Source organism: Carassius auratus, chromosome 4 (assembly GCF_003368295.1).
Source record: "Carassius auratus strain Wakin chromosome 4, ASM336829v1, whole genome shotgun sequence".
NCBI classification, from domain to species: Eukaryota; Metazoa; Chordata; class Actinopteri; order Cypriniformes; family Cyprinidae; genus Carassius; species Carassius auratus.
In genome coordinates, this window is record NC_039246.1 from 5553362 (window position 1) to 5580228 (window position 26867).

The 26867-nt window shown below is 36.1% G+C and overlaps 1 long non-coding RNA gene across 1 annotated transcript; it reads right to left on the bottom strand.

Moving 5' to 3' along the window:
• Nucleotides 1–23020: 23020 nt before the first annotated feature.
• Nucleotides 23021–24578, bottom strand: LOC113057068 (uncharacterized). Its single transcript, XR_003277774.1, has 2 exons — nucleotides 24308–24578; nucleotides 23021–23499 (listed from the first exon to the last, which is right to left on the bottom strand). It is a non-coding gene; the product is annotated as an uncharacterized LOC113057068 (long non-coding RNA).
• Between the last annotated feature and the right edge of the window lie 2289 nt (nucleotides 24579–26867).

The following is a 26867-nucleotide window of genomic DNA, read 5'->3' on the forward strand; positions in this document are numbered from 1 at the left end:
AAACAATCATTTGCTAACATAGGTTATTCGTCCAATTTAAGGCATATTTTAGGCATCGATTTTTGTTTAATAAAGAAAGGGTGTACTGTGTCATGTGAAAGTTTGAGTGGTGAATAAATGGATGTGCAGTGACCGGATCATGACATAGCCCACCACCCCCGAGCAGCCGAGCAGATGAGACAGAAGCCCACTAGGGCGGAGCAGCTGACCATCACAGCCAAGCACACGAGACTGAAGCCCACCAGGGCAGAGCAGAGGACAACCACAGCTGAGCAGATGAGACAGAAGCCCACCAGGGTGGAGCAGACGACCACCACAATGAAGTCGATGGCACAGGAGAGCAAGTCTTCTTAGGTGGGACTGGAACAGATAACATAGACAGATTAATGGTGGCCTCTGTGGCCGTGATAAGGCAGGTAGAAAGTTCACAGATGGCCTCCATAGTCATGAAAGGAATGAGTGAGAGATCCCCACAGCAGTGACAGGACAGGCGGGGAGTTCATGGATTGCTCCAGTGGCCATGACAGGACAGACAGTGAGTTGGTGACCATTACAGGATAGGATAGGATAGTTGTCATCACCTCTGGAGGTTCCACAGTGGTAACAGTGGATCCGTAGAAAATGCCAGTATCCGATTGATGCATCCCTACTTTTTAATTCATGTTAACATGCTAGTCACTTGAAAATCATGCTAGAAACATGCTAATGACATTCTAATACTTTGTAAATCATACTAATGACATGCTAGTCACTTGCTAATCATGCTAGCAAAATGATAGTCACTTGCTAATCATGGTGGAAAATGCTAGTAACTTGCTAATCATGCAAATGACATGCTAATCATGCTAGCAACATGCTAGTTTACTATTTATTATCTATTTATCCATTTATATGTCTATTTATCTATTTTTTCTGATAGATTGTATTGCGTTAAAAACTTTAAAACTACTTCAAATTAGTTAAAACTGAAACCCCTCATACTTTAAGCTTTTAAACTACTTCAAACTTTCTGGCTAGGGTTTTCAAGCTAAATTAAAGTTTGCCTACAAACTTTACTATCTAGTTTAAATCATAATGTTAATATTTCCTATGTCACAACCATGATATGTCAATGCCATCTTCCAGTTTCTGAGGAAATTATTTGAAATGTTAAGATCATTTTATTCTCCTAAAGCAGGTTCTATAATGGCATTTAGCATCAACAGAGAAAACAAAAATGGCTACAACATGAACTCCATTTGTTTCGTGAAAGAAATGCCAAACTTGTCTACACTGTCAGATGTCACTACCGTCAGATTATCTGTTCGACAGTTGTGAACGGCCAATGACGGAGTTGACATTCAACGTGAAGTCATCATATTTTTCTGGCTTTCAAAGTCATTTTTAATTGTTAACCTGTTAGCCAGCCACCCAACGCCCTCTTCCTGAACGCAGTGTTTATGGATAGATTAAATGAAACAGGACAAATTTAATCTTGACAATCTATGTATCATTATAAAGATCTTTGCCTCAAGCATCATGACAGATCGCTGTTTTTCAATGGAAAGTTTATAAAGACTGTATTTGCTACATTTCTGTAGGCAGTACACATAAAAACATGAGCAATGGAAACGCTGTAGATACCAGATCTGTCGTAATAATGAGTCACAAACACATCCACAGCTGTTAATCCCAGTTTAGTTAGAAAGGTAAGGGTCCACTGAACGGCATCTCATGAAGCACATTTAGTCCAACGAAGCAATAACGTTGTAATATGGATCATAATTCCTTTGTTTATGTTTCTGTTCTTCAGCAACAGAACTGTTTATGTCCGTTATGGAATAACTCATGGTCAGAAACTGCGTCTTAGTAGTAAAAAAAATGGCATGGTTTTGCAGGGTACAGTGTCACAAACAAAATGACGATCCACCGGAAAAAGAATGAATTAAAGATAGATGAAAGATAGTATATTTAAATTTTGGCGCTCCCTCGTGATGCGCTCTGCATCCTTTCAGCAAGCTGATGGAGGTGGAACTTATAGCGATTACCTTTTTCTTTGTTTTGTTTATTTTTAAACAGTTTTTATATATGTGAGAGTGTGTTTTATGTTGGATGTGAATGTATCTGCATGATTACCACCTGTTTGAGTGCAAATCAGCCCAAATCAGCTCGCTATTACTGTATGATCACGGCTATCAAAGTGAACGCGTCTATATGAATAGAGAGAGTGGATTATTTACTATATGGCGCATTTGTGTTATTACCATCTGTATGAGTGGCCATCAGCACATCAGTTCTTATTTGCATCGTAATTCATTGTAAATGCTGCATTTCTAGCAATCTCAGGATTTTCTGTAATTGGCAAACAAAGTTAAATCTTTTTTTTTTTTTCTTATTCTTATTTTTCTTACTCAAATTATTCTTATTGTATTTTTCTAGTGCTCAAATAAATAACTTATATGATGTCTAAGTTTCTGTCTAGTGTTTTATAATTGAAAAAAAAAAAACTATACAGTGGTGTTTACTGACTAAATAGTTTGTAGAAGCCTTCAATACTATTGGGAAATATATTTTTGTATATTCGGGGGGTGAGGGGTCTAGACATAGTCTCATAAAAATATTATAGATTGCTCCAGGACTCATTTCATGTATTTTCATATCAAATAAAAAAAATATATATTTAAGTGTGGTAAAAATAAATTCAAATCTGGTTGATAAACAGTAAAACCAAAATTATGTTTGTAACACACTGAAGTAGGAAACTGTTACAATTATAATTCAGGTAGAGCACTTTCAGCTGCAAGTCTCATAATGGGGGGTGCTAGCTTACAGGTTAAATATAAAATAATGTTTCATTTTTTTTTTAAGAATATATAAATACTACATATACAGCATATATTGCTTTGTGGATTGATAGTCCTCACTTCTAGCAGAGTTTGGGTTGAGGTAATGTAAGAGTCAGGGAACATAGAGCTGAGGGAACACATATCACTGGATAAAACAAATCTATTCATTATACAGTTAATTTCTATTCTGATGTTCTGATAATGTTTGTATCATTTTTTTTATCTGAATATTAAAAACTTCAAAAGAAACTATCAAGAATGAATGAATGATAGTGAAGAAATAAGCTTCTTCTTTGCCCTCGTAAAGGCATCAAAAACTGCATGGCATGTTCAGACTCTACAGCCATCTAAGAAAAACAGTCAATGCTGCCCCACTGTGGTTCTGAGTTCATAGCCGTCTGTGAAATAGCTTTTGGCAACAAAGACTTTTGGGAACACTAAGCTACAACTAAAAGCTATGGTCTATTATTAGTTTTAAAAACCTCAGTTAAGTTCTATCCACTGTGATTTCACATAGTTCATTTATTTGATAAGGCTGGGCTCAGATATCCAGCAACCGAGAGCTTGGAAGAGTCTTTTGACTATTTATATATTTTTACAAAAGATGAAGAGAATGAATGTCATTGGGCCGAAAATCAAATCATTGTCATTGCATCTCAAATGCATTTCATTCAAGCAGTTTGTTTACCATGTGGTGAGCTGTCACTTGACCCCAAATATTGCTTAAATCTTAAACCACATTTGTGGTTTAAATAGAGTGTGCATTATTGTGTGGGCGTGTGTGTGTGTTGTAAGAAAAGAACAGTGGCGGTTTCTCAATTAGGGCAATTGGGTGAGGCACCACCAAAGGAAAAGGAGTTTTTTTTTTTTTTTTTTTTTTTTACATTAAACCACAGTGTTGATGCTACCTTTCACTATTCTAGACTGTTTGTGCTGCCTCTAAATAGTCCAATCAGCACTGAGTCACATTTTGTGTCGTATCGCCCCTTCTTGGGTGATCTCTGTCAAACTGAGAATCCCCCCGAGTGCTCTCATAGACTTCCTTACAAAGATCTTTTTTTTTTCTCATTGAGTTCTGGGGGGGCTAGCCCTAACGTGCTTTCATCATCGTGCGTAACCTTAACTTGTGCAACGACTGGTGGGAACAGTGACATCCAATAATATTTAAAAACTATTTTACATCTTATCAACAAGAAAAAAAATTAAAAACTACTTTAATATCTTTATCAAATGTAATAAAAAAAAAAACAGAGTCAGGGATAGCTGTCCCTTTGCCAATTGAACTTGATCCAACATCACGGCGAACGTTACCTCAGTGCAGATTAAGAGGACTTTTACACTGGGCTCGTTTGCTGCGGTCCGAGCCCGAACGCGATTGTTCCCGGCGTCGCCCGCAGCGTTGGTCTGCTTTCACACTCAATTTATTGATACTATAGTTGTATCAAACCCAGGTGTGTTTTCAGTCACCTTACGTCATTGCAAACGAACACTGAAATGCATGGAGAACACAACATGACTGAACATAGTTGTAATTTTTTTGTTATTTTGGTGCTATTATGGCACAGCATGATAATTCATTTTAATTATTTAATTTTAATTAATTTAATTTGGAATTTTAGGAGTGTGTGGAATCAACCTTGGCTCTCTTGTGTGTTGAGGAAACAATGATATAGAAAGTGTAGCGCATGCGCGGGATACTTTACTTCCTGAACAAGTGTGCACCCGAGTCTGTGTTGCTTGCACATTCACGCGAACTGCTCCACAGTTCGGGAACAACCGAACTCAACCCACCTTCTCCAGGTGGGTTCGATACCCCAGTGCCCAGCACGGTCTGATGACAGTGTTCACATTAGCCAATTTTCATGCGAACCGTGCCCTGTTCTGGACTAAACTGCCAGTGTGAAAGCCCCCTTATTCTATCGTGTCATTGAAAGAAATACCATTCATTCGTCATAGCAATAAGGATAAATTGGCAATTAAGGAATTAGGACAACAAAGACCAAATTTAAACATCAAACAAATATCTACAAAGAGCAGGAAGTTGTATGAACGAGGATTTTCAAGGACGTGGTATGAGCGGAGAAAAGGGCTAGGCTGTTAAGTAGCTGATGGGCATTATAGGAAAGCAATGTACCTAAGCGGATGTATATTTACATGCATCAAGTGTAATTTTAGGCAGCTCACACATACTGTCACATCCTATTACTTTCCTTTTCTCAACATTTACTAAAGCCACACCTGTCTACCTTTACCATGTCCATTTTATGCATGACATAGTAACATAAATCTCCACTCCAAAGATATGCTTGACTGTTTTGTTAGCAGTGCAAGATAATACATGTCTCGTAGGAAGACTCCCAACACAAACCAGTATGGTTCTCATAGAATGTGATAAGAAACATAGGATAACAATCTTTTTTTTTTTTTTTTTTTTTGTATTAATAGAGCATTGTCATGTTACATTTCAAAAGAAACTGCTTCATGTACATACAGTTTGGTTGCTTTTTGGATCATTTTTGCTGATACACATTCAATGACTTGTGAAAGAAGTAAACGTACAATAAATATTGTCTACAATTTAAGATTCTTTCTTTATTTTCCTCTACTTCTTTTTCTGAGACCACATTTTTAACTGTAACCCCCGTAGAGTTTACAGTTTATATGACCACCAAACTCAGCACATTTTTTTCTGGATGATCTGACTCTCTGCTGTGTATATTTTTAGCCTGATCTTACTATATATATATAATAGTGGTGGGCATAGATTTTTTATTTATTTATTTATTTATCTAGATTAATTTTACTGTAATCTTGGAATTAATGTAGATTAATCTAGATTAAAATGGCTCATTTCTGCCGAAGGCATTCAGAATATGTGTGCTACTCAAATAAAATAATGACTAAAAGTAAGTCTTTGAGAAAGGGTTTCTCAAACCAGGTGGTGCATTTTAGACCAGGGGCTCATCACCTATTTCCAAAATGCATCACAAACTGCTTGAGAAAGCTGTAAACGAATTCCACATTGCACAAGGTGTAAACAACCTTACGCCTGTTTCACGTGCGTGCTTTTCGTATTTTTTTACGCACCATGTAAATGGATTCCAGCATTCACGCAGTTGTGGTCCGTCAGTGAGTTCCAGAAGTGCAGCTATCATTTACGTATGAGGTAATGCACAATTTACTTGCACTTCATTCACTGCTCTCAATGGACCGTGACATCTCCATCTGCATTATAACGTGACGTCTGCATCTGACTTTTTTTTTTTTTTTTTTTTTTTTTTTTTTTTTTTGTGATTGGGTCTTTTCCCCGGCCAATTCAATGTAGATGAATTACTCCGTTTATTTTTATGAAATCCTTTTTTAAATGACTTTTTAGGGTTATTTTGTTTTTATCTTTTTACATTTTTTATGTAGCCTACAGCACTTGATCGTCTTGATGGCCAACCCATCGATCGCAATCGGCTGCTAGATCTGAGACTGTTGCTGTAAAATAATAAAGGCTGTAAAATACATTATGCCTGATTAATGTTCAATTTTTCAAGCACCTCTCTTCTTATATTTTACATTTAAAATCTAAATTAGGATTATAATATAATTTTATTATTCAATATTTTTTTTCCTTTTTTTTTTTTTAAATGTAAGCTTTAATTCAGCAATAATGTTATATTATAAAGATATCTATATTTTGAACAATAATCTGCCAGGATACACGAATCAATCCTGTAAAAATATCATAGAAAAATATTAAGCAGCACAATTGTTTCCGACATTGAAAATACAGTGAAGGACCATGTCTCAAAGAAGACTGGAGTAATGATGGTGAGAATAGGCTGATATTTATTTATTTATTTAATTGTCGTGTCCTTGATCATTATCGTTGAGAAAACCTAAGATAAGCTTATTTTAAGCTTGATGAGCAGTGAATTGATATGCTTCACATTCTGCGTAGTCAGTTCAGAGGCAGTGATGGAAATTAATATTTTCCAACAAAGGTTATTTTCACCCTTAATGGGCATTTTATATTTTTTCCTAGAAGAGTGCATTACATTTAGAATCAAATTCTTAAATTCAATCAATAAAGTGTCTGCAAAAAAAATAATATATATATATATATATATATATATATATATATATATATATATATATATATATATATATATATATATATATATACGAATTATATGAAATTCAGGGTTGTTACCAAACCAATAAAAATAATTCTAAACGAAATTTATCTTTGCAATGCAGAGGAAACACGCTGCATCTGAAGAGGCATTTAGATGTATTTACACACTGTTTAATGCAGGACATGAATCATTTAACCTGCAGTTACAAATGCAGAAATAATGTTTTGATATTTTAATCCTAAAACGTTGAATAGCTTACTGATATTTACAATTATAAAGAAAAAGAAAAATGGAAAGGTACTTTAAATGTGAATTGAAAACCGCCAGTAGGTGGCAGAATTACACTATTACAGTTTTTTTTTACAATTTTTAATTTTTTTGTAACTATTGGCTATTTTTGCAAAACTCTAAACACAAATAAGAAAACCTTTCACCCAATTATCAAAACATTGTACTTCTTTTGCAAAAGTGAACACAGCTAGATTAAATCTTCACACCTTCGTAAAAATTTTGTTTTCATATCAAACCGTAAACACAAGCCATCATCTACTAAGCACACAATGTGCCAACTACACACTGATGGTACGAATACAAAACACATCTGGCTTTTGCTTTCTCTGTGTACAGATGTCAATTTGAGGTCATACTTTTGTCATAGTGTCATGTAAACATATACAAGGATCCAAACTTCAAGTATTGGTGTTTATTCACACTCATCAAAACCAAGACAAAGTCAGAACACAAAATTTCACCCAAAAAAAAGACGATCAGCCTACATCATGTCGTCTTTCTGGGTCCGGCCACAAAATTTGGTCTACATCGCATGCGATATCCTCCAGTCCAAGACACCGGGGAAAATATCTCCTTGAATGCCGTATCCAGGCCTGACATGATGCCTGGTCAATATCTCCACATGCCTCCTCCATTGCCTGTAAAAGGGCTACCTGTTGATGAGGATGACGGTCGTACACTTTCCAGCGCCAGGCAGAGAAGAACTCCTCGATGGGATTTAAGAATGGAGAGTATGGAGGGAGGTTGAGTGCCATGAAGGATGGGTGGTCTGTAAACAAGTTGCGGACCAAAGCAGCCCTATGGAAACTAACATTGTCCTATATGATGACATATCGGGTATGCTCTGGTCTCTGAACAGTGAGCATGTCATGTAAGGTGTCCAGGAATGCAATAATGTGTGCAGTGTTCTATGGGCCTATGGTTGCATGACGGTGAACAACACCATTTTGGCTTATAGCTGCACACATGGTTATGTTACCACCACGTTGTCCTGGGACATTGATGATGGCACGGTGTCCAGTAATGTTCCTGCCATGTCTCCTGGTTTTACTGAGGTTAAAACCGGCCTCATCTACAAAAAGTAGCTCATGTCCCATAGCATCTGCTTCTAGTTCCATCACTCTCTGGACAAGACAAAACAAATGCAACAAACCAGGCCCATGCACAGCACTACAGTATGCACTTCCAAATTCAGAACCAATGGCACTATTGCTTACCTGCACATAGTCATATCGCAGTTGCTTTACATGTTCTGTGTTTCTCTCGAAAGGAACTCTGTAAATTTGCTTCATTCTTATTCTGTGGCGTGCAAGTACACGACTTAGTGCAGAAATGCTTACACTGTGTATATTTTGAAAGATGGTGTCATTATCAATTATGCGCTGCTGTATTTCGCACAGTCTTATTGCATTTATTGGCAATCACCATGTTCACTATGTGGGTCTCTTGCTCTGGAGTGAACACACTTCCTCTGCCCCCAACATCTGGACGTGCAGCAATTCTTTAAAGTAACAATTTCAGTATTATTGCATGTATGGTGCTGTTGTGTTTCTCATTAGAGTATGGCAGTGCTACAAAGTACTTACCGATTCTCATTTCGAAATGTCCTAATGATGCTTGCCAAAGTGTAGCGGCTCAAATTAGGCTGAACCCGTTGGCCAGCTTCCCTCAGAGTCATCCCATGGTTGATGACATGGTCCACTATTGTAGCTCTGATGTCATCAGTTATTCTATTTCTTACTCTTCTTTCCCTTCCTCTGTCCCCTCCTCGTCCTCTTCTTGCACCTCCTTGTCCTCTTCCTCTAACTTCCTCTAACCCTCTCGCTTATTCACCTCCACGTCATCTCCCTCTGCCTCCTCTGATTCTCACTCTTCTCACTCTTACTGCTCCTTCCATTGTACTCCACAGACAGCTTACCTGTGACTTATTTATAGTGCTTAGGCTGAACTTATTATCTAAAACAGTTTTCACATTTGAAAGTGTGCCAGACAGTTGGCAAAATAGTGTTAATGATAGCCATGCATGTGTATAATTTTGCTAGGAGTGTGTTGGTAATTGAGTGTAAGCAGTGAGTTGTGTTTAAAGTTCTGCAAAAAGAGTGTTGTGCAGTGGATTGTGCCTACAGTTTTGCAAAGTGTGTGTTACAAAATTGCAAACTGAGTGGAAAGCAGTGTTTGTGCTTTAAGTTTTGCAAACTCAGTGAGTGGTTTTGCTATACGTATTAATAGTTTTAGAAATTGTGCTACAAGAATCACGATTAGCGCTTAAGCATTCAGAAAAACTGTAATAAGTGAGTTATTGATCATTTAAACGGTTGATTAATTCAGGAATCAAACACATTCATGATGCTCAGAGACACAAAACAGCACTGTGCCTCTGTTTGGAATGAGCTATATTTATTGGTGAAATAGAGCAAAAATAGGCAATATGGTGTGTCTTAAACAGAAATCTGTTAATATTGAGTTATTGTTTAACTGATGTAAAAAAAAAAAAAACATTATACCATTTGTTATATTTGCAAGAGAAAATAATGGGTATGAAGGTGCATAAGGGTCCGGGCAGTTTGGAGGCCCGCCAAGCCCAGGGGAACTTTTAGTTGAAACAAGGGAACGAATAGAGCCCTGCACAGCTTATCAGAATTCTAGTCCCGAGTCTGACTGATGCCCTGTCTTTTGCTCTCTCTCTTTCCCATACACAGCTGATGTTGCAGCAATTACAATATTTCAGTTTTGTTTTTTTAATGGCAAAGTGGTCATATCTATTTTCGTTTCTTTATTAAGTTATTTTATAAATATGTTTGGAACATTCGTTTTTTTATTTCTAAGGAACAACCAAGAGGCCAGCAGCAGGAAGCAAAATGAGCATATGTTTGATCAATTTAGCCTTCTTCACAAATCAACAAGGCTTGCCTAAAATAAAATATATGGATAAGAAAAAAAAAGAAAAGAAAAAAAGAAACACACTTCATGCATTTCACCATACTAATTAATTTTTGTACTCTAGATAAATGTGCGCTATTGATGAAAAAAAAAAAAAAATGGAAGAACACAGACGAGACGCAGACGTGACGTTCAGGCAGCCAAACTGTAAAAAAAGCATTGATGTTTTAACTATAGAATAGGTGATACATTGATCATATTGTTTTAATTTATCAGGACTCAAAATTATTCACACATAAATACACTTATTTCTATTTTATTTATTTATTTTTAACACTCATGAAAATAGCCTGCTTGTTCAGTCAAGTCTGTTTCTGTTTATTAGCCATAGTAGCCGTCATATTTAGAATGAATGATAATATCTCTATTTTTGTAAGCTCCTGAACAAAAAACATTATTAAGCTATATTCTTTTATTATCGAGACGAGGCTTGTGACAGTTAATATAAGTTACTTAATAAATACATGATTGTGATAGAGAATAAGAAGCTGACGTCTAATTTCTTCAAGCAGTTATATTTTACCATGTTTACTATGGTAACAACTTTAGCGTGCATATCTTTTTCATCGCTTATAAATATTTCTGCCTTGTTTAGTGATTATAATCCACATCAGATCAAGTTATTTCAAACACTCGCTGCTGACTGAAAGAGAGTTTTGAGCTCGACTTATTTAAAAAAAGTGTTCAATGCTGGTGTTAAAGCGGTTATCTTTCTGAAATGATCCGCAGTGCAGACTCGCTATTTTTATAAAAGCTCCCAAACAAAAATAATTATTATATTTTGATGATATGCAACGTGGAGCTAAACTCACGAAACGAGATGACACATAAAATGTTACTTAATAAATACACAATTGTGATAGAGAATAAGAAGCTGACATCTGATTTATCCAAGTGGTCATATTTACCATGCTTACTATGGTAACGTTACTGTTTAGCGTGCATAGTCTTTTACATCGCTTATAAATATTTCTGCCTTGTTTAGTGATTATAATCCACATCGGATCAAGTTATTTCAAACACTTGCTAAGAGTGAGTTTTGAGCTCAACTTATTTTAAAACGTCTTTAATGCTGGTGTTAAAGCTGTTATCTTTCTGAAATGATCCGCGCTGACGCTCTCCAGACATGGAGAAACTCCGCCTTTGTTCATAACCCCTCCTCTAGCCTCAGCTGGCCCGCTTTGGCCCAAGGATTTCGTCTGGCCGAAAAAACCTGGCCGTTGGCCCCGAGGAAGCCCTGGCGAGGCACGATCAAGCCCTGGAAGTGACAGTGGAAACGCGACTGGCCCTGGCACGCACTAGCAGCCCGGTCTTAGCTCGATAGTGGAAACACGGCTAATTGAGTCCGTGCTGCTTCTGCACCACATACGTAACGCACACGGACAGCATATGCATTGCAGATGGAGTATGTGTAAAATAGCCATATGAGTCTTGTTGAGGTTTCCATTTTAGCTGCATCCATGCTAGCACATCATGTTTGATGTGGTTATTTCATAGCAGGCATACACACAGGTTCGAAGACTCGTTCTCGCCCCCCACAGTGCAATTTGGCTAGGTATACATCAGTGCTAATATATCAAGGTGAAAGTCATCAAAGCTTGCATATTATAGACCCAGCCCCCAACCCAATTTTAAGAATAGTTTAACGGCGATATTTTTTTATCGTCCGATAAGAGTCTCACGTTAATGCAGCACGTTATCGCCGATAATGGCCCACCACTAATTATATATATATATATATATATATATATATATATATATAATAAATTATATTAGTGTAGTTGTTGTTCCAACCAAGTAAAATGTATTTGTTTAACCCAAGCTAAAGAATAATAATGTGCATTTGAGCAGATATAACTGCAGTCCATGATCATGAGATGGATTATTTGAATGCTTGATGTGTCTTTAATCTAGATTGACCCAGAAAGGCTATTCCAGTGTTTGGGAGTCAAAAAGCTTTCCTTTAGTGGACTTTGCTATCCTAGGTACTACCAAAAATCCAGAGTTTTGCAACCTTACTGATATGGAACATAATAGGTAGAACAATAGTTCTGCCAAGATGATAATGCAGAGTTACTATATAATAATATAGTTATACAGGAATACGCAGCATGCAAGGAAATGGTCAGTAACATCATCACTTTGAGGTATGATATCTATATCAGTAAGGTCAATTCCATATGTTATAATTAAATCTATCTTATGATTTAAATGATGAGTGGGCACAGTGACATTTTTCTTGACTAAAATAGTTTATTAGGTAAACACAAGTCCTAATGCATCATTTTGTATTGTCAATGTAAATGTTAAAATCTCCAACAATCAATGATTTATGAATGGTAACCAATAGGTATGAGAGGACATCTGTGGCATGTAACATATCAGGTTTTGCCACCGCAGTGACATTCTTCAACAAGATTGATGTTTCTGGGTGTGTGCTGCACAAAAGAATAACATACCGGTTTGGAGAGGTATGAGGGTGGCCAAATGTTAACTTTTTACTTTTTCATTTCTTTAGTTTTAGATGCTGTTTATACATTTTAGTGTCTAACCAAACATTAAAAAAAAAAATGTCAACCTGAACTCATGAGATCATGCAACTGTTACCATTTAGCTATTTTGTATGATGTGAATTCATATGAAGTTATTCTTATAAGAGCATACAATTTTAAGAATCATCTGTGGGGCAGAATGCACAAATTCATACGAATTAAGCCAGCAATTCAGCAAAATAACTACGAAGTGTCAAGAGATTTTTGTTGAAATTGTCTTTGTACCTTTGATGCACAAATACCTACAGATACAAATGAGATCACTGTCACCAATTTAATCTTTTTCCTAGCATTTCATCATATGGTGCACATCATATGGTAATCTCAGATTCTGTGTTTTACTAGTATAATTAGCAACACAAAGTCCTAAGAAAGCCTGCTATGTAGGTGATGACTCATAAATTTGTGTTTAAAGTGTGAAGGCTGCTTGGAGATACAAGAAAAGTACTAAGCACCCAAATAAAATGACTCCCCCAATCCTACTATGAAGGCTCAGCAGCTTCTTGTGAACTTATCCATTTTAATGAGAACCCCACCTCACACTAGCTTTCCTCTACCACCACTAATGCTGCTCCACTTCAAAGAAAACTGAGACGAAACCTCACCCTCGCTGTAATGTCACAAAAGCTCTTGAACGTGGGCTGTGAAAGAACAGCCGTCTTACATAACCCTCCTCTCCAACATAACAAGATATCAGTGCGGGAGTAAAGCGTACTGTATATATGATTACTTGTTGATTTGATTTTGAGTTCTTTATTGAGTGAATTGCAACACGTTTACCTTTATTTTCTGGGAGCATATTGTAATGTTGAAATCCATTTTTAACTCAGTCAAAGTGAAGAGTCAAGTCAAGAGAAAGGTAATATTTTTTTATTAAACAAATGTTTATTTTAATTCTACATATTAAAATAAATATTTATTTAAAAATAAATTATATATTTCAAGAAATTAAATATATACTTATATAAAACTACCACATTTTGTCTTGACAAACTTCTGTGTAAATGTTTTAAAGAATACAATAATAATAATAATAATAATTATTATTATTATTATTGTTTTTTTAAAGAAATAATATAACTTTTTTATTTTTTTACAAAAAGTCAAGGCTTTGTAGGCATTTTGAAAGTAGCAAAATAAATATAAAATTTACGTTGCGAGTTTCAATTTCACCATATAACAAAGTTGAAATGTCTTTAGTTAATAGTAATACTTTTTATTGCAATAACCAAAGATTCTCATTGTCATTCCATTACAGTCTTTACTGAATTTCAGTCTCTCTACATGTCCAAACCCAGACACACAATAGAACAATGATGTGGCTGTCATCCTGCGGTATAACCTCTCATTTTTCATTACTTTCTAATGACTCCAAAGTTTAAATGAACTTAGACCACATAAAGAGATGCTGGTAATTGTTTACTCTCAGACCCCCTATCCTCCTCCATGGACCTCAAACAAATTCATCAAAGGCCATTTCAGAAAACCCCAAGAAAATTGTCTCTGTCTTCTCTCCTGAAGGCCTTCTATAGTGTTGTGTAGGTTACAAGAGGAGGCCTTGGACTTTCTTTCCTTTTTTTTTTCCAGATTTTTTTTTTTAAGCCATTTGTAATGAGGGTCCAGATAACACAAATAAAGGATGCTCTGAAGTGGGCTTTCCCAAATCATCTATCTTGTTTCCATGGAGATTGCTTGGTGAATGTTAACCTCCTTTTGTGTTGCAGTGTGATTGGAGGAAAAAAGAAAACACTGATTAGATAGGGATGACAAGAGGTATTTAATAAGTTACGTAAGCCAGAAATATCTCAACACACACAAACACACACACACACACACACATATTTATTGTATTTACAGTTTGTATTAGCTAATCAAACAACAGAATTACTATGCCAGAAATAAAATAAAATTGACTTAATGTAAAAATGAACAACAATACAGTGACAATAAGAAGAATACTGTGTGTGTGTGTGTCACAGTCATGGACTGCCACTCTTCTGTTTTTTTTTTTTTTTTTTTTTTTTTGGTCATTTTCTTTTTCTTGGTAGGTTAATTGATTACTCCACACCTGTTTCTGTTCTTCTAATTCCTTTCCTTGTGGTTTATAAATCCTTTCCGTTTAGTTCTGGTTGTTGGTCGTTAAAGTAGCTTAGTTTTTGTATGTGCTTGTTTTTCCACCACTATCGTCATTAAAACCTCCACTTTTGGATTTTAATTTGGGGACCCTCTACATACCTCTCTAACAGCTCCTCCCGCCTGCCCAAACCCAACCACCGCAGTAACCTTCAGAAGACCTCAGCCGGCCAATGTGGCACCTGGTGGGAAGTAATATGGCAAGCAATATTTATATTAAACCACCCTCTCCTCCTGATCAACCTCCATCACCAGTCCCCAGCTCAAGTATATTGGATATGGCTTTACTTCAGGATTTCTCCACACACATCCTCTCCCCAGATTTCCCTCTAGAACTAAGTCTCCTGTATCCCTGCTGGTTCCACCCAGCCATATGTCTCCTGTGTATCCGCTGGTTCCGTCTAGCTCAGAATCCCCTGTGTACCCCCTGTATCCTGTCCATCCCTTCCTCATCTTCTCAGCATCCCGATCGCCCAATTTAATTTAATTTAATTTAATTTTTTTGGGGGGGGGGGGGGTCAGTAGAGATCCAGCCATAGAGGCCGAGGGTTGGGGTGGAGCCACGGCCTACCGAGTCTCCAGATCCGCCATGGCCACCCCTGGAGATCCTCCTCGACTCCGCCCTGTTCCTGTCCTGCACCAACCTCCAAGGCGCCCAATCCCACCCCCACCCCCCCTCCCTGGTGTTACGGCTCGGGACGAGCTGTCCGGGAGGGGAGAGTAATTGAGTAATGTCACAGTCTTGGACTACCGCTCTTCTGTTTCTTGAGTTTTTTTTTCCTTATTTTTTCATTTTCCTTTTATTGTTAGGTTAATTAATTACTCCACACCTGTTTCTGTTCTTCTAATTACATTCCTTGTGTTTTATAAACCCTTTCTGTTTAGTTCTGGTTGTCTGTCGTTAAAGAAGCTTAGTTTGAAGTATCTTAACGTAAAGCTAATCAGGTTTTTTTATGTTTGTTTTTCCACCATTATCGTCATTAAAACCTCACTTTTTGGATTTAAATTCGGCTCCCTTCCTCTGAAGATACAACGTGCTACATTGTGGAATAAGCATATTCGCTTCTCCAACTTTGCCAATTTATTTTAGTGAACTGTGATAAGTCCCCTAGATAGCCCCAGTAAGAAATCTAACTGTCACATACAGCACAGGGCTTTATATATGCCAGACAAATAAAAATAGAATGTTTTATTGGGTGAACTCAAAGACAAGCAATGGTTGGATATAATTTCAAAATAAGGTTTAATAAGTAAATGAAAGCAGCAAGATAAGCACTGGGACCACCAGACTTGGGGAATCATAGTCTCACATAGCCTGGAGACTATGAAGGTCTGGAATCTAAAGCAGCTTATATTGGCCAAGGCCCACCTATGAGGCCGTCTGACCAAAATGTCAAAATTTAAAGATTCTATGCTGCAAACTTTAAATATTTCACAAATGTTCATTAGTGCTTATAGTCCCAGTTGTAAACATGACGGCTTTCTTCTTTCATGAGGGGATCTTGCATCACAGTATATTTGTTTCCAGGCAGAACGTTAAATAACGTGACACACATGTTCTCCCGGAAATACTCTATCATTCAAACAATAGTGTTTTCAGACATTCAACTGTCTGTAGATGTGATGTCTGAGGCTGAGACTAGGGGACACGCACTGAGATCAGTGGTGGGCCAAGGTCAGAGTTTGGGGTTTCCTAGCCACTGGTTCTTTTTCCACCACTAGGTTCACATACTATAAGAGTCCTTCGAGGAAATTAAGCAATGTCCAGAATGCAAGTCTTCATCATTTTAAAAGTTGTTTAAAAAGAAGACAGAAGAAAAGGTATGAAATTGATTTTTTTGTCAAAATTTGATTGATTGCCCTCTGATTGATTGCCCATGAAAATTCCTGTTAAAAAAGAAAATGCATTTTGCGGTGAACACAGTAGGCAAAAGGCTAATGTACACCTGACGTGTCATTCCCGCATCCTTGAGTGCAACCACTTGCACCTTATGTTTGAGGCTGAATGCAAATTATCATAAAGGATGGACAGTTATGCCCATGAAAAGACATCAGCAATCCCGCGACAAGAAAAGAAAAAAACAAGATCACTATATGATCACTATATGATCATTACATATAAACTATGTAATGTTCAGGTATATTTATAATCCTGTGAAACCTTTTTGGTTTTTGATGTTAATAACCTGTTTTAATGTCGGTAAGAATTTAACCACTGCATCTAATAATCTCTGTTCGCTTACAAAAAATATAAATGAAAAAAAAAAAAAACAAAGTCATGGTTCTTGTAGCCATGGATGTAATCCACAAATTAACCATGGTTTTGTTAATAATAGTTTACAAGAAAGTCTTAAGATAATATTTTTGTTGTGTGTGTGGTTATAAAATCAGACTTAACCCAACAAAATGCTTAAAATGCATTATATACAACTATGAGGCAATAATGAATAATACTTGTGGTAAAGAAATTAACATTCAATTAATAGGAAACAGCTCTGGTGGACATTCCTGTGGTCAGCATGCCAATTACATGCTCCTTCAAAATTTGCGAAATCTGTGGCATTGTGTTGTTTGATAAAACTGCACATTTTAGAGTGGCCTTTCATATTGCCAGCCTAAAGCACACCTGTGCAATAATCATGCTTTCTAATCAGCATCTTTATATGCCAGACCTGTGAGGGGGATGGATTATCCCGGCAAATGAGAAGTGCTCACTAACACAGTTTTAGACAAATTTGTCAACAATATTTGAGAGAAATTTTGTGTACATAGAAAAAGTCATAGATCTTTGAGTTCAGCCTATGAGAAATGGGGGCAAAAACAAAAGTGTTGCGTTTATAATTGTGTTCAGTGTATATATATTAGTGTTGGGCAATGGTAAAACATTTTTACTGCAATTAATCACAATTAATCACAATTAAGTAGCAGTGTTAATTTCGTTGACTAAATATTTTCGTCATTATTTTCGTCACGAATATATTTTTGCGGACGAAAACGAAACGAAAACTAAAATAGAAGGCACTGATGGAGACTAAAACTATGACTAAATTGATTGACATTATCGTCAACGAATAAAGGACGAGACGAAAATAGACTGTGACGAAAATCAAATCAGCAGACGGGAGAGATGCGAGGAATGAGCAAAAGAACCGGAACAGGCGAGACTGCATGAGAGAAGAGAACCATTCCGAGCCTGACTTATTCAGACGTGAAGCGAAGGTTTTCAGTTTTTAAATGAGCTCCCGGGAAGACGGCATTCGAAGAGGTGATGTCTAAAAAAAGCGACAAAATGTCCACAGCTCACTTCACGTTTGACGACGAACAAAACAAAACAAAGTGTAAAGCACGCGGAGCGCTCATTCGTGGCAAGAACACAACCAATTTGAATAGACATTTACAGACAAGCCACCCGGACATTTTCTCAAATGTAATTTCACAACGATGTTCTTTTGTTTATTGAGCTAAGCAAAATTGGAAGACTGCAGTGCGTAGATGTTGTAGCATTAAATATTACGAACTGAAAAGTACTGTAAAATAGCCCCTTCTTCAAGTTAGATGAGAGCACAATACTAATACGTAATATCATGATAAATACATTTGATTAATACTAATGTTTCGTATATTTTAGAATGTTCTACTTGTTGACAATATCACAAATATTTCTATATTAGTCATGTGAAACATGAATGTTCACATCCTATCATTATACATACAAATCTAGCAATAGTATTTAAAACATACAATATTGCTAGACAAATGAATACCTTATAAAATCTTGTTACTTTTTTTTATCCACCTAGCTGCCAACTTATTAAATATTTACTTTAAATGTATGCAATTATTGTTCAGCTCAGCTGTAAGCTTTAAGGTCCTGGACCTAACGTTATTTTTCTTTTATTGATGGTCAATTGGCAGCTAGTTATTGTTTACATTATCATGACAGTGTTTGTTGCTGCATAAAAGCTTTTGAATCGAAATAAAGACACAGTTTTGTTGAAATAAAGTTGAATTTATGTTTTATATATTTTGGTTAAGTTTGTTTCCTATACCAGCTGTAAAAAATTGTCTAGTAAATCTGTTATTGATTTTAGTCTTATTTTAGTCGACTAAAATACCAAGCAATTTTAGTCGACTAAAATAAGACTAAAATTAAAACAAATCAGATGACTAAAACTTGACTAAAACTAAAAAGAATTATAGTCAAAAGACTAAGACTAAAACTAAATTAAAATTTTGTGTCAAAATTAACACTGTTAAGTAGTGCATTGTGCACTTTTTTCATTTAAAAGTACTGCTATATGAAGAAAAGTGCAATAACATTTGGTTTGCAAACTCTTTCTACAAATAAGGTGCCTTTTTACAGCAGTATGCCTTTTATATAGTAGCAGTTAAAATATTCCTTGTAAATCTTAACTTATTAAAGGGGGGATGAAATGCTATTTCATGCATACTGAGTTTTTTACACTGTTAAAGAGTTGGATTCCCATGCTAAACATGGACAAAGTTTCAAAAATTAAGTTGTACGTTTGAAGGAGTATTTCTGTTCCAAAAATACTCCTTCTGGTTTGTCACAAGTTTCGGAAAGTTTTTTTCGAGTATGGGTCTGTGTGACGTTAAATGGAGCGGAATTTCCTTATATGGGTCCTAAGGGCACTTCACCCGGAAGAGCGAGCGCTGCCCGTAGAGCAGAGCAGAGACATTCACTGACCAGAGCGAGAGAGTTTTTGGTTGCCAGGGCAAGACAACCCTGCACAGATTACCAAAAAAAAAAAAAAAAACAGCATTAAGGGACATGTGGATGGAGTTTATTTTTACAGAGCATCAACAGAGTTGTGCAAGTGTTTTTGTTTGTTCCCTGCATTTCGAAGATGCTTGTTTTACAAACAAGGTCCAGTTTGACGCCGGATTGCATATCGTTTATTTCTTAAGGAGGATGCAGTCCCAACGAAAAAGGGTCACGACCGTGTGTTGGAACCGCAGGCGGTGAGTAAAACAGATTCAAATATCTCTGTGTTGTTAACTTAGCTATTCAATTCAATTCAATTCAAGTTTATTTGTATAGCGCTTTTTACAAAATAAATCGTTACAAAGCAACTTTACAGAAAATTATGTTTCTACAATATTTAGTAGTAGCTAGTAGTTTGTGCACATTTGACAGGATTTTAGAAAAAATAAAAATAATAATAATAATACAAGACGTAGTCAGCTAGACGATGAACTATCAATATTATTAATTAAGTTATTATATGATTCAGTCACACATTTAGCAATAATTGTTAGTTCTATTTGTTGATTCAAGGTTAGCATCATCTGGGGTCCTCTGAGGGTCAGCATCATCTCTTCTCAGGTGTTCTGGATCCAGACTGGAGCTTGTGTAAATCCTAGTTACCACGGGATGTAAATCCCGTGGCGAAACATAGAAACAAAATACAGACATCATTAGCATAGCTGCTGATCCAACAAAGTAAAATTAGTTTAACCCAAGCTAATGAATAAAAATGCACCTTTGAACAGATGCAACTACACTCACAATTAAAAAGATACATTATTCGAATGCTTGGCGAAAGAGATGTGTTTTTAATCTAGATTTAAACAGAGAGAGTGTGTCTGAACCCCGAACATTATCAGGAAGGCTATTCCAGAGTTTGGGAGCCAAATGTGAGAAAGCTCTACCTCCTTTAGTGGACTTTGCTATCCTAGGAACGACCAAAAGTCCAGCGTTTTGTGACCTTAGGGTGCGTGATGGGTTGTAACGTGGTAGAAGGCTAGTTAGGTACGCTGGAGCTAAACCATTTATGGCCTTATAGGTAAGTAATGATAATTTGTAACTGATACGGAACTTAATAGGTAGCCAGTGCAGAGACTGTAAAATTGGGGTAATATGATCATATTTTCTTGACCTCGTAAGGACTCTAGCTGCTGCATTTTGGACTACCTGTAGCTTGTTTATTGACGAAGCAGGACAACCACCTAGAAGTGCATTACAATAGTCCAGTCTAGAGGTCATGAATGCATGAACTAGCTTTTCTGCATCAGAAACAGATAACATGTTTCGTAGCTTGGCAATGTTTCTAAGATGGAAGAATGCAGTTTTTGTAACATTGGAAATATGATTTTCAAAAGACAAATTGCTGTCTAATATAACACCCAGATTTCTGACTGTAGAGAAAGTAACAGTACATCCGTCTAGTTGCAGATTGTAATCTACAAGATTCTGTGTAGTGTTTTTTGGTCCAATAATTAGTATCTCTGTCTTATCCGAATTTAATTGAAGAAAATTGTGTGTCATCCAATCTTTTACATTTTTAACACACTCTGTTAGCTTAGATAATTGGGAAGTTTCATCTGGTCTCGTTGAGATATATAGCTGAGTATCATCAGCATAACAGTGGAAGCTAATTCCGTATTTTCTAATAATATTGCCAAGGGGCAACATATATATTGAAAATAGAAGGGGACCTAGGACGGATCCTTGTGGCACTCCATATTTTACTGATGATAAATGAGATGACTCCCCATTTAAGTAAACAAAATGCAGAGGTGGGTAGTAACGAGTTACATTTACTTCGTTACATTTACTTGAGTAATTTTTCGGGGTAACTAATACTTTTCGGAGTATATTTAAAGATGGGTACTTTATACTCTTACTTGAGTAAATTTTTTGGGAAAAATCTGTACTTTTACTTCGTTACTGTGGCCGACACCCCTCTCGTTACTTTATCTTAAAGCAATAAATGTTATAAATGCTTCAGTTTATTCCAAACACGCCGTCTACTTTTCTCTGGGCAATGAGCGATGCCCATTCGCGAATGATTCATTCTTTTGAGTCAATTCTGTTCAAAGGCTTGATCATACCAAATGGCAAACGAGTGAATTGGTTCATGAATCAGTTTGAATGAGTCGTTCAGCTCCCTGCCTCACGAGCTGAGCGTCTGAAGCGGTTCACTCAGAGTTGTAACGTTTAAGAATATCAGCAGCGCTGAAAACGGGGCTATGGAACTGCACTGAATTGAAAGCAAATCTACAAAAGCTATTATTTGCTTGCGATGGAGATTCTTATTAGATGAACACCACGTGTGCTGTCTACTGTTTAACAGGTAATAACTTGGGCTACATTCGATTACAGTACACGATACCACTGTGACATTAGTTTGTTGTACGTGTGTGGCTTATAACAGAGGGGAGTCAAGTTGAATGCTGCTTCCAAAAGACAAAAAAATAGCCGATTAAGATTTTATTAATTTTAATACAATAACACCGGTGCGAGTATGTTCAACAAGTCATATCAGCTGCTAAATTCAGTTCTGTGATCGCTTGCTGGCGCTGAGCCAGAGACAGACGCGTTTTTACAGCGCTGCGCATTATAACCAATCACACAAGATTCTGTTGAGCTTTTGAATGCAATGGCCAATCAGAGGTGTTCAGATGAGTCATCGCTAAAATGCCGGTGTCATGAGAAATCGAGTCCGCCCGAGAAATCGAGTCCGCTTAGGACCCCGAGTGATCCCATTGGCTCAACGAACAATTAATGGGTATTATTTTTTAGCGCCTGATTACAATTCCTGCTAAATAGCGTTTTTATTTTTGTCGTTTGAACTTTGCTATAATGACCATTTATGTACTTTAAATTACATGTTTCATATGCTAGTATATAGCCGACGCGCTTTAGGTTGTGAAATCAAACATTTCTCGTTTTTTTTGTTACTCGCGTATCAGCATAGCATACAGCTACTCGATGTGTGTGTGTAAATTTATATTGTTAATCTAAATGATATAATATCGCAATTGCTTGTGCAGAACCGTGTTATTGTTGTATTATATACATATATATTATTATTTTATGTAAAATGAATGTTATATTAATTTTACATGAAGTATGTCAGTATGCCTATTATATTTATACCATTAAGTATAGTAAGTGAATAATGGTTGTTTGTGCACTGAAAGTAACTAAAAATACAGCTAGATAGTTTATATAGATAGCAATAATTGCTATATAATTATAATTTGCAATTATAATATAATGATTCTACTGTTTTTTTTTTTACATATAAATGTTCAAGGAATATGCACACTATGTAAGACATTTATACATTTTTCAAAATGCATAACATTTTCAAAGAATCTTTACAGAAAGACATTCTATTGTGTCTATGTTGTCAAAAACACCCTCACTGTTTTAATAGTTGGTGTTAAATGCATTAGTCGTCATACATACAGCAAGCAAGCCAAAGGCAACAGGGGTTAATTAAGAAAAAACTGTAAGATGTCGATACTGGAGTAAAAAAAACCTTTGGAGAAACCAGACTAACCAAAAACACTGGGGACCAGTTCTCTGTATATTCAGTCTGAACATTTGGTACAATATCATTGGTAGTTAACAGTGTTACTGCATTGATTCAGCTGTAAGGTTAGAGGTTAAATGTGCCATGTACAGGCAGCAACATTGTTTTCTCTGTGGCCCAGGTGAGGCATGCAGTGGGAGTGAAGAGTGCTAAGGTGCAGTCATCCATTCATAAATTCTTGCTGTTTTGCTGAAACCGGAAACAGTTCATCCTATGTGAAGTCCATTGTGGAAGATTGGGGAATCCTCAGTCTCAACGTAACTCGAGAGCGTCTGGGACAGAGCTTCTGTGGTAAAGAAAAATATAAAAATTGTTTAGGAACTGTAATATATATATATATATATATATATATATATATCCTATTTTCTATGAAACAAACTGCTGCAATGAAAATCTCCTTTTGATTTATTGTGCCTTAATTTACTATTAATTTCATTCATAATTATTCACTTACTGAACGGTATTATGAAAGTATATGTGTTTGTTTATGTTAAATAAAAGATAAACATGAGAAAAGAGTCGTATCTTCACTTAAAATCATAGAAATGCATCTTGAACAACCGGGTCCCACCTAGCGAGGACCCCTAAGATGGCGGCCGTCGCGATGCCTGTGCGCAGGATGCAACGGAGGCACTTGTCCCGAACGAAGGACACGAGACAGTTACTAATGTACACTAAAAATCTTTGTCAGATTTGAGATCGTATTAACTACCAGCAAAATACGTTCATATGTGGAAAAAATAGCAGATGGAGTCGATAAAACGCCTGAACAATGAATACAGACCTCATCGTCAAAGATCGCGAGAAAAAGGCTTGAACAATCGGGTCCCACCTAGCGAGGACCCGTAAGATGATTAATTATTATTATCACTACTAACGTTACTACTATTATTTGTGTGTGTATTGTCAGTGTCATATTACTGTACAAGGACAGTGGATAATATTGGTAGTTAATAAGAAAATCTGCTCAAATCATTAATCGCCCCTCCCCTCCACACCCAAATGCATGCGTGTGCAGGACGGGTTTAAGCACACCTCTAGTTCTGTCATACTCGTGCACAAATCACACGAAGATTTTTAGTGTGAATTACTACCTGTCTTGTGTCCTTCGTGACAAGTGCATCCGTTGCGACTTGCGCACAGGCATCGCGATGGCCGCCATCTTAGGGGTCCTCGCTAGGTGGGACCCGATTGTTCAAGATGCATTTTAAGGGAAGATACGACTCTTTTCTCATGTTTATCTTTTATTTAACATAAACAAACGTATATACTTTTATAATAGCGTTCAGTAAGTGAATAATTATGAATGAAATTAATAGTAAATTAAGGCACAATAAATCATAAGGAGATTGCAGCAGTTGTTTTGTTTAATATAAAATTGTATATATATATTTATTAGTATTTTCGTATTAGACTTTCCAAATAGTGGAGGCAGAAAACAAGCTCTGCTCAAATAAATCACCTGTCTCTTTATTTAAAGCAGTGTTTGAATGCAAAATAGACTGAGTTTAACAGATTACATTTATGTCTGTTTGATTGTTTTTATAACAACATACACATAAATCATAACTTGATTTTTGCAAGAATTGTAAACCGATGCTCTACGGTTAACAGTGATTTTTGATGTTTCCTGCTTCTGTTGTATTCTGAACCCGTTCTGTATGATGTCAAGAAAGTCTTCCAGCATACTGTATATTACAAAGGCAGAGAGGAAAAAAATTGTTATTATATTACAGTTCCTAAACAATTTTTATATTTTTCTTTACCACAGAAGCTCTGTCCCGAGACGCTTTCGAGTTACGTTGAGACTGAGGATTCCCCAATCTTCCACAATGGACTTCACATAGAATGAACTGTTTCCAGTTTCAGCAAAACAGCAAGAATTTATGAATGGATGACTGCACCTTAGCACTCTTCACTCCCACTGCATGCCTCACCTGGGCCACAGAGAAAACAATGTTGCTGCCTGTACATGGCACATTTAACCTCTAACCTTACAGCTGAATGTTCAGACTGAATATACAGAGGAGAACTGGTCCCCAGTGTTTTTGGTTAGTCTGGTTTCTCCAAAGGTTTTTTTTACTCTAGTATCGACATCTTACAGTTTTTTCTTAATTAACCCCTGTTGCCTTTGGCTTGCTTGCTGTATGTATGACGACTAATGCATTTAACACCAACTATTAAAACAGTGAGGGTGTTTTTGACCACATAGACACAATAGTATGTCTTTCTGTAAAAATAATTTGAAAATGTTATGCATTTTGAAAAATGTATAAATGTCTTACATTGATAGTGTGCATATTGCTTGAACATTTATATGTAAAAAAAATGTGTGGAATTATATTATAATTGCAAGTTATAATTAACAATTATAAACTAGCTGCATTTTTAGTTACTTTCAGTGCACAAACAGCCATTATTGCCTTACTATTACTGATTTGTAATAGTACAAGTAACTGTTGTACTATTTTATGTACTGTGTTATATGAGTTAAAGTCAATTACAATTGTAATTTCGTCATCATAATGTGATAATTGCTGTATGATTTTCTTTGAAAACAATAGCTTCTTAAATAATATACAATCAGCAATTGCAATACATGAACTGCTTGTAAGCAAAACCATATATAACAACATAAGTATACTTATTACAATATTGAAAATAATGTAAAAAATTACATGAATTAGGTAGTAAGTCAAAATAAATAAAAATCAAAGTGTGTGTGTGTGTGTGAGATGCTGCTAGTTTTATGACATTTAAAAAAACATTTTGATCAATTACATTCTGTATGTTGCTTTTATTAAATTATTTTAGCTTGAAACAACAAGCTACCGCAGCTCCGATTAGCCATGCAACAAGTTATCGCGATAACAACTTTTGATCAGGCATTTAAAACAGCTACCGCCTTGGTCCTAAGCGGACTCGATTTCGCGGGGGGACTGGATTTCTCACCACACCGGTGCTTCCTTCACTCGCTCACTGAATGGAGACCTCTTTCTGGCGAATTCTCTCGTCAGAAACAACAAAGTGCAGATGTGTGTACGAATCTATAATTAAGATATTGATTTCACAGTGTTAACAGTTTCAGCGATTTTAATGGGAGTTTCTGAGAGTGATTGAAATCTAGACATTCAGTGAAAATGATCTTTAATCATGTAGATGTTATTTGCTCTCTTTCTGAACAATGAGAGATTAGTGGCAATATTTATATCACATTAACTTTCAATGTTAAATTCACATTTAATATAAAGTCAGTCGTATTAAAATTATGTTATGGCATGACACCTATATTTGTTACTTAAGTAAACAGACAGGGTTTTATAATAAATTACATACATTGGAGTAAAGGCTGATGAAATATATACATTTATACACACACACATACATTACATACATTTTATCTATTTATCTAAATAAAAATAGGCTCCGTATATATGACCCAAAGTAACTAGTAACTAACTACTTGAGTAGATTTTTTATCCGATACTCTTTTACTCTTACTCAAGTAACTATTCAAGACTAGCACTTTTACTTTTACTTGAGTAAATATTTCTAGAATTACTTTTACTTTTACTTGAGTAAAGTTTTTGGGTACTCTACCCACCTCTGACAAAATGGTAGCGATCGGACAGGTAGGATCTAAACCATCTTAGA